The sequence below is a fragment of the Quercus suber genome, unplaced genomic scaffold (genome assembly GCF_002906115.3).
Source record: "Quercus suber isolate HL8 unplaced genomic scaffold, Cork oak 2.0 scaffold_1022, whole genome shotgun sequence".
NCBI lineage: Eukaryota > Viridiplantae > Streptophyta > Magnoliopsida > Fagales > Fagaceae > Quercus > Quercus suber.
The window spans coordinates 55,890-65,716 of record NW_027070433.1 but is presented as its reverse complement, the minus strand read 5'-3'; the positions used below and the strand labels follow the sequence as shown (position 1 = coordinate 65,716).

Here is a 9,827-nt window from a genome sequence, read left to right as displayed (position 1 = left end):
AAAAAACATGGTTTGTTTGTGTTTTGTTTCTAGTGGAAGGTTGGCCGTTGTTTGGATTTATGGGTTTAGGCTTTTTGTTGCGTGGTGGGTTTGTGAGTGCGGCTCGTTGTGGAGAGATGGTGCGATTAATTCCAGTGACAGTTGGGGTCGCCGGCGGGTTTGACAGTTGGGCTGGAGATTCAGTTTGGGTATAGAATTTCTATCAGGTTGTGTCGAAAGATGGAGTGTGGGGTATTTTGTATTTTAAAAAAAAATTTATTTAATGTGTGAATCATTGTGATACACGTGTCTTTTTATTCCCTCCATCTGAGTTTTTTTTTTTTTTTTAAAAAAAGTCAAATTTTTTAAGCAAAATCATTTATTGTCTTGTTTACCTTTTAAAAATGTATAAGTTTTCAAAATTACATTTAAAAAAATTTATCAAAAAATTGAATTAGTAAATTAATAGGAGTATAATAGGAACATTAGTAAATTAATGAATTTTATTTTTAGAAACAGGACAATATTTTGGGACATCTCAAATAAAATAAAAAACAAAAAAAGTGAGACGGAGAGTGTAGTTTTTAAGTGAAATAGTTTAGCCCAAGTTAGGTCCCACGTCAATATTCCGTTAGGCCACATAAGATATAAACTAACATACATAAACAGAAAGATGAAAAGTAAAATGATTTGCAAAGTTTAAGAATGAAAAAATAAGCTTCTGAAAGTTTAAAAATGAAAAACAATCTTTTGTAAAAGTTTTATAGACTAAAATGATATTTTACCAATTTTTATGCAAGAAATTCAGAGATCGTAATTATTGAATTGAATGATAAGGATCTTGTGCTCCCCATCTCAACCGAGTGATTGGCCAAAACTAAAGTAGGATGAAAATGAAAGTTAATAATGGAAAAATGATTGCTAAAATGAAGACAAAATTGCTAAAATGAGAAAAAGAATCGTAAATAAATAATCAAAAGTGATTGGCCATTGCCTACCATTTTTGCTTTATTCCCTTATAAACGCTAATAATGTGATAGGATTTAGTTAATTTAATTGATAAAATTTTTAATAATTAAATAAAAAATTTGAGGTTTAATTTTACTTACACAAAAAAGTAATTGATATCTTAATCTGATAATAAATAGTTATTATTAAAAGTAGACATTATAAGTTGAAATTGTCTCAAAAAATTAAAAATTAAAAACCATAATGATGTCGTGAGATTTCGTGAGAATCCTATTGGGGCATGACCATTCTTGTATTTCCTAGCTTAAGTAGGACCATTTCTATCACCCATAATTTCTTTGTCACGCTCCTCTTGCACTATCCAATTTTTTTTTTTTTTTTTTTTCTATTACAACATAGTGAAGTACCAAAAATAATTTTAACAATCTTTATTTTTACACAAAGAGTACACATTTAAAAATCTTCTTATATTGTATTTTTTTTCTATGTTTTTTTTTTAATTTTTTATCAAGCATTAACAAATGAAGAGAGATTCATTTAAAAATAAAAGCGACAAAGGGGAAATTAGGCTAAAGAATTTAAAAATCCATGGAGTACACAACTGCAAAATAATGAAGATAATAATTAACAAAAAAAAAAAAAAAAAGAAGAAGTATCCATTGATCATGATTTATATACTTTGCAAATAATGTGACACAATTTGTGTACACGTGTGTGTGTATATATTATACACGTGAATATAAAAATGCTATGCAATCAGGATGCATCAAGAAACCGAGTATGGTGGGTGACAATTATAAGGACCCTTTTGCTTTTATGTAATCTCATTAAACCTACACAAAGTTCAGATTAAATAGAAAAATTTGAAGTAACTTTTAACATTCATGTCGTTGGATTGTAATTGTCTTTAAGAGGTGGGCACTCAAGGGATACTTTACAAAAATTTGTTAGTACATTTAGTTGTGTAAAGACAGATAATTATTCTTCATTTATTACTGATTAATATAAGATTATATATATATATATATATATAACTTTTTAGCATATTATTTTTCATTATACATACATCATGTATATAGATTATGAAATTCTGTATTCGAAACCTCTAAACAAAAAATATGCGTCATTTTAAGAGATTCTTCATTTTAATAAAATAATGTGTATTAGACAGAGACTATAAACACCTAAAAAATTGCCAGATACTGAAAAAGAAAACTTTAATGTTATCGTACTAAATAAATAAGGTTGACGTTATGTCAATGAGAAACAGTATGGAAAGTGGAAACACGAGAAAAAACTTTGGAAGAAAATTCGGGAATTGCTATTTAATTTCCTTGTCATTGATCTCATTTTTAGTCTATTTTTAAACGCAACAGCTTCGAAGGATTGTTTGGCGTGATTCACGTAGTCCAGCCCATTCTTGGGTTGAATGATTAGGAACTTTGCAGTGGCCTTTATTGAGTGCTTGGCCAAACTAAAAGCAACATGATTGATTTGATGGGCAATGAATGAAAGGTAATAATGAAAAAAGTGAATGAAAAAATGAAAACGATCGATTGAAGAGGACAAAAAAGCATGATTATGCCATAGTGTTTCAGAGGACGAAATGGGTAATTATTTATAATTAGCCAATTATATAGTTAGTTGGCCCGGTTTGAAAACAATATAAATTAGTAACACCTCGAGTCTTAGAGACTCGAATTTTGCGCTCAGATCTCAACTTTTTGAGGCTCGATTTTTGCTATTTGACGTGGCGTGATACCACGTGGCATCCACATAAACTCGAGTTTCTAAAACTCGAGTTCCACGTAGACGCCATCTGGCGTTGACGTGGCGCCACCTGGCTCTGATCTGTCGGTCCACATGGACCTCGACTCTCTGAAAGTCGATTTTTAATAGGATATTTTTAAATTAAATGCCTCTCTCACAGTCACTCTCCACTCTCCACTCTCCTCACCCTCTCTCGTCTTTCTCTCACTCACCCTCTCTCAGTCGCACAGCTCAGTCAGCCTCACCTCAGCCTCTCTCAGTCGCACACCTCACCGCAGCCTCCCTCTCTCTCTCGCTCACTCACACAGCCGATCTGTCTCTCTCACTACTACCAAGCTCGTTCCAACATCGGCAGTCAGAAGGTGGTTCAGTTCTCTCCTCAACTCGGCAAATTCCTCGACGGCGCCACCGAGTCCTCTCGCACCCATGCCATCAAGAAGGTCTGGAACACATCAAGCTCCACCACATCCAGGTCTCTCCTCTCCCTTTTCTATAATCATCTAATCATTTACATGTTATGGGTTTTTTTTTTTTTTTCATAAATTTTTTAGACTCTTTTTCTATTGATGTTGTTTTGTTCAAATCTTTATCTTTAACAAGTAATAATAATAAACTTGTGGAAATAGGATAAACCCATATAAATTATTTTAGGAAATGTTACTTTTCAAGTTTCAAAATGGCCATTGTTTACTTACTTTGTTCTAACAATTTCTCCCTCCCGTATTGATGATTGTGGAGGAAAAACTTTGTGTTTGTTTATGCTCTTTTTAATTAAGTTTGGGTTTGGCACCGAAGAAAGGAGTACAGTCTAGGTTCATGAATGGTAGGAACATAATTTGAGAAGATCCATGAGCTCGGCCAACACAGAGGAACCCTTAAGCTGTTAAATTGTCTCACTTTATAATGATTCACAGATATACACTTGTCTCTACTTCTGCTTATCAGTGGCTTCATTTTTAGATTTGTCTCTAGTGTTGATTGTCCCAATTTTAGCAGTTCTTTTGCTATCACCATGGTCTTTTAGAGCTTTGCTTGCATGCCTACAACATTTGTTTCTTGTCGATTCTTAGCGTTTGTTATTGTCATATCTAATGCATGATAGCTATGGTGTTTTGCTTCCTATTACTGCTATTTCCAATGTGCTTGAATGAACTACTACAGACAAATCTTGCTGAAATACCTAAATGCATATAAAATAGATGTTAAAGACATAAACTTTGCAATTTAACCCACATTCATGAAAATATCTACCAAAAATTAAATCATAATCAAGCGAGCAGGTAAGAAAATCTACTTTTTAAAGTTTTCCAACTCTTTCCCTAACTCTGCCACAGTGTCAACTCAAAGCTAAAGGTTGTGCGGTAGTAGGCAGACAATTTTGATCTTTTGAATCACCTATTTCCTGCAAATGCGCCCCAGGATGATGCAAAGTGAGTAAGACAATGCAAACAGGTTAACAACTTGCCTTTGCTATATGGTACTTTAAAAAAAAAAAAAGTTTAAAAGCCCAACTGCACATCATAGATTGAAAGATTTCCAAGTCAGTCCAGTTACATCAACCAATGTCGATTTAGGCAAGAATGGTAGTATATCTATCAAAGGATCACAAAATGAAATTTAACAAGAAAAAACTACTTGCCTAAAATTAATGGTTTTTGAACATGAAAAGATTATGAATCCCTAACATTTAATGGGAAGTGTCCTTGGAAAGAGGATTTCCATACGTACCTGATTTATCTAGAGCAATACAATACTTGATATTGTTGTAAGGACAAATCACAATTTTGGGAGGCTCAATAACTGATGAAAACTCCAAATTTTTTTATTGGTAAGTTAGAGACACACACAATGAATTTTGAACCCATGACCTCACCCTTCACCATTGTTATGAGAGAATGAGGTGTCACAATGATATACCTATATCTATATAACACATATAGAACTAATGAAGTGTAATGTCAGTGTCCAAGAAAAAGCAACTTTGTTTGATAAGATGGATTTCACCAAGTAGTCCAAGAAAAAGCAGACTTTGTGCGAAGCCTGCACATTTTAATAATGCATTGTTGGGGAACTGGCTTTGGTGGTATGCCACTGAAACTAATTCTTTATAGAGAAGTGTGGTGGCTACGAAGTATGGGTGTATATTGGGTGCTTGGACTTCCTGTGTGCTTAAGGGACCATAAGGTGTGTCCCTTTGGAAGTATATTAAAAAAGGGTGGGGAGGCTTTCACGGTATGTCAAGTTTGGTTTGGGTGATGGTCTCAAAGTTCGTTTCCGGCTTATGGTGTGGAGATACAATCCTGAAGGATGCTTTTCCGATGTTGTACCATATAGCCAGAAATAAGGAGCGTTCATGGCAGAAAATACGAATTGGAATTCTGGGGTTCTTCAATGGGATATTTTGTTCACTAGATCTGTTAATAATTGGGAGTTTGGGATTTTGCAATCATTTCTTTGTCTTCTGTATTTCTTTAAAGTTACAAGGGCTAAGGAAGACCAGATGTTTGGGACCCCTACTAGGAGTGGTTTATCTGAGGTTAAGTCCTACTATGAAGCTCTTATTACAGGTCACTCCCCTTATCTTTTGTGTAAAACCGTTTGGAAGGATAAGATTCCTTCTAAGGTAGCTTTTTTCACGTGGCCTGCAGTTTGGGGACAAATTCTTACCATAAAGAATCTTCAGAAGCAGAATAGATGCCTTGTTGATTGGTGTTGAGTGTGTAAGCACAGTGGGGAGACCGTCGACTGTATGTTGCTTCATTGTGACATTGCACACGATCTATGGTCTATGGTGTTTTGTCTTTGAGTGTGAATTGAATTTTGCCGAAAAGGGTGCTGGAGTTGATGGAGTGCTGGAAGGGGGACTTTGGTAACCATCATTCTATTGATGTGTGGGGAACCATGCCTCATTGGGTTATGTTGATTATTTGGAAGGAGAGGAGTCTTCGTACTTTTGATTGGATTGAGTGTTTGTCTGTGTAGCTAAAATTGTATCTTTTACAATCCATGTTTGATTGGTCAGCTGCCTTAACTGGCCATTATTTTTCTACCTTAGATGATTTTTTAGATTTATGTAGTTTTAGTTGAAACTTTGTTGCATCCTTGGTACACTTCCTGTTTACTTGGGGATCACTTTTGTTTAACTTTCAATAATGCATCATTACTTAACATAAAAAAAAAAAAAAAAAAAAAAAAGAAAAAAGAACAGCAAAACAAACTGCAACATAAGCTTTATGTGACGATTCACTTCCCATTCATAACCAGATTTATTTTACTCCACTTTTTATGTTCTAAATTGATGCTTTCTAAGAGCAGAAAAAAAAAAAAAAAAACTCATTCCATAAGCTTCATAGAATAGCTATACATTATCAAGCAACTTCTCATTAGACTACAAAACTAAATGATTAGCTAGGTGACATTCAGACGGCACATACCAATTTGAAACCTTCATGTGAAATTGAAAGGATCATTTCTTGAATGTTTATGCATTGATGCTGCTGCAATGCTACAGAAATTCGTACAATTGCACAAAGGGATCGAAATTTCTGCTTTACCTGAAAATAATAGAAGAAAAAGGTAGGGAGGAATGTAAACAGTTCTTTCCTGCATAGGACTAGGAAAAATGACAATAATTAACTGAATATACAGAGTGAGATACCTCGTTAGAGAATGCTATTAAAGAAGCATGATCAGATTTTGGGAATTTCTTTCTGTGATGTCTTGCGAGTAGAGCCATTAACTGCAGATGTACTAATCATTATCATTACAGAGTCTATTTATTCCTTATGGATTAAGGCTCAGCTGAGTTGAGTTTGAGTACAAACATGGACCTATATCAATTCCAATCCACCCTTAACCACCGTAGGCAAGGCCCAGGGGTAGCACAAAGAACACTAAAAATATGCATCATTAAGAACAGAGCAGAACTAATAGTGATAGATGGACAACATACCTTGACCTCCTCAGTACTATAACCATGAAGATGACCACCATCCTATGGAAAAGATCAAAGATTAATAAACAGAAGAATAATTTTATTTATGCAACACAAGATACTGAAATGTTTTAGAGATGACAAATTGTCAACTTTCAAAGATCTCAAAGCATATATGATTTCTTCAATAGCCATATAAAGCCTCTCATTTGCATGTATGCAAGACTATCATGGAACACGAACCTAAAGAACAAAAAGGCATACCGTGATTATTTGATAAGTCCGCTTATGGTAACCCTTTTTTCCCATGAAAAGCCCAACACTGTGAACCTTGATTATCCAAAACCAATTATAAATACCTTAAAACTAAACCAAAATCAAACATGAAATTAATTGAATCCAAATACTCACAAAAGTTTTTAGTATACTGAGAAACTAAATTGAATCAAAAATCAAATCAAAACCTAATATGTAACCCAAATACCTAAAAAGCCTGAAACAAAAACAGAATACATGCCCACTGTCAAATTGTACTTTCAAAATGTAGCAAAACCGAATACCATAGTTTACTAAAGACATAAACCGATATTGTGGTTGCTTCAATGTGTGAATCCCTTTATTTATAAGCTTTTTCTACCCATAATTATCTTCCAAAATAGACCTTAAAAGTATAAGAGGATTAAGAAAACTGACCAAAGAAACTTGGTACATTACACTATAAATTAGGCAAAAGAAATACTTCCATCATTCATAAATTGAAAAGAAATCATCTCAATTGAGTTAAGTACTATATAAAGCCTTGAATTACTGAATTTTCTCTTGTGACTGCATAACAGATTCTCTACTAATCATCTCAACTTGCTGAAATTTCTTGGTATTTAAATATCATAACTGGTTGCAGTTCTCTACTTATCACCACAATTCACAGATTAGCAAAGTAAACTAACAAATTTAATTTAAACTAAACAATTTAAAACCTTCAAAACTGGTTACAATTCCTTTTACTATTGTTTCACTTTTGTTTCTTAGTACTAAAATGATTCCCAATGAATTTTCAAGAATGGCATACAACATGAAAAATCCAAAAAACCAAATATCTCAATGAATTTTCAAGAATGGCATACATCAAAATGATTCTCACTTTTGATTGTACTTTACTTGTATTGGCATTGATTTAGTTAGTTATAATGATATTTTGTTAGTGATCTCTGGTTTGCTTGGACATATTAGTGCTTATTGTTTTGTGGCACTGGATTGAATTGGTTTGTTTTGTGAATGGAGTAGTGCTTTGTTGGGTTTGATTTAGTAGTCATTTATTGTGTACTTGTATTTGCATTGCTTACCTTTTTTTGTGCAGTATGGCTGCTGCAAATGTTGCTAACTACTTACCTTTTTTGTGCACTATGGCTGCTGCAAATGTTGCACGGATTAACCATGCAGAGCCTGGACCCATTGACACGACGTTGTTGACACAGCAGCCCATCCATCGGTCTGAAGCTATTTGGAATGGGCAGGTAAAATGCAACACTAAATCTTTATGCATTATGTACATGCATTTAATTCATACAATGTATACGCTGCACCTGTCAAATATTAATCCATGGTTTTGTTTTGTGCAGGATCCAGGGACCCTTACCTGCCGCAGCCGTAGTTCAGAGTTCTCCAATCGAGAGCCAATGGTGGACGACCGAGTCGTTAACATTATGAAGGCATTTAGTTTGGAGGGACTCCTCTGGATCCCGGGCAGAGAGATTGACCATGGCTTAATAACGGCCTTAGTGGAGCGATGGCGACCCGAGACGCACACCTTCCACATGCCACATGGTGAGATCAGTATCACATTGCAGGTTTTTTTAAAAAAAAAAACGGAATATTCATTCATTTATTTATAACAAAAGAGAGTTGTGATACAGAGCATCCATAGCTGGTGGAGGTGAATCCTCCATCTAGAATATATCATCAAAGATGTTCCTAACATATTATGCAAGAGCATGTGCTACCTTATTTCCCCTTCTCCTTGTGCAGTAGATTGTTACCCATTGTAGACCAAGCAGTAGATGACAAACATTGTCCACGACATTCCCCAACAAAGACAGGTCAGCCACAGATGAAGAAGTAGCTTTCATCACATTCACATTTGTTAGGACATATGTGTTTTCATTTGTTAAGAACATATGTCACTTATTTATATAAATTGGCTAATCCTTTGACAAAATGCACTCTACTTGTAATTGGGTAGTTCTAGGTGTTTTTAATACTTCAAGAAACAAGGTTTCAAGATCAAGTGTTAAAGTCATCAAGTCTGTCCAAGAAAAAACAAGCTGAAGTGCAAATTCATTAAAGCTCGACACCTGCTCAATAGCTACCTCGACACCTGCTATCTGTCGAGATTTATAAAATTAGATTTTCTAATCTGATTTCCTTGGGATCCGTGAATATGCTTTTGGGCCTTCTTTTCTTCTAATCCTAAACATATAAAAGGATTGTTTTAAGAACCGTCAAATTGTACACAAATTGCAAAAGCATTGAGCAATTTCTGTTCAAGCAAATTGTGATCATAAGACGAAGTTCTTGACCTAGTTCATTTTCTCTGAAGAAGTTGCTGTGTATTTGCACCAAAAGATTTTGTGACTAAGCATTTTCCTGATATTCATCGTGTAGGATGAACTGAAGAACTTTGCAGCCAACCTCTCCTTCTTAGTTAGTGTTTGAAGTCGCGTACTAGAATCTGCGCATTGGTTAGTCACGTACTTGGGAGCCGTGCATCAAAGGTGGGAACTATCGCTACAGATCAAGTCCAATTGGGTATTGGGATAAGGGTTCAACTGTAGGTTAGTAAGGTACTTGAGATTCCTTTACTTGTAACCGCTTGATTTGATAATAGTGGAGTTTCGGGAGTGATGACCTGAAAATCACCCGATGGAGTTTTTGCTGTTAGAGTTTTCCCCATTCGTAAACAAATCACCATGTTATTTATTTTCCGCTGCTTATTTAGTTATTTGGTGATTTGTTTGTGCTTCCATGTATTTGCATGTTAAATTGATTAATTAATAATTTGGCTAATTAATTAATTGGTTTAATCACAATGGGTCATTCAGATTGTGGCTTATCAACATTGTCCCCCTCAATAACAAGTTTTGAAAATCCAACATCAGTTGCAAATTAAAATATATTG

General features: G+C 34.5%; 1 long non-coding RNA gene across 1 annotated transcript; it reads right to left on the bottom strand.

Annotated features, from left to right (window-relative positions):
- Positions 1-4,011: 4,011 nt before the first annotated feature.
- LOC112016788 (uncharacterized) lies at positions 4,012-6,755 on the bottom strand. Its single transcript, XR_010627174.1, has 4 exons — positions 6,671-6,755; positions 6,377-6,457; positions 6,153-6,272; positions 4,012-4,120 (listed from the first exon to the last, which is right to left on the bottom strand). It is a non-coding gene; the product is annotated as an uncharacterized LOC112016788 (long non-coding RNA).
- Positions 6,756-9,827: the final 3,072 nt, after the last annotated feature.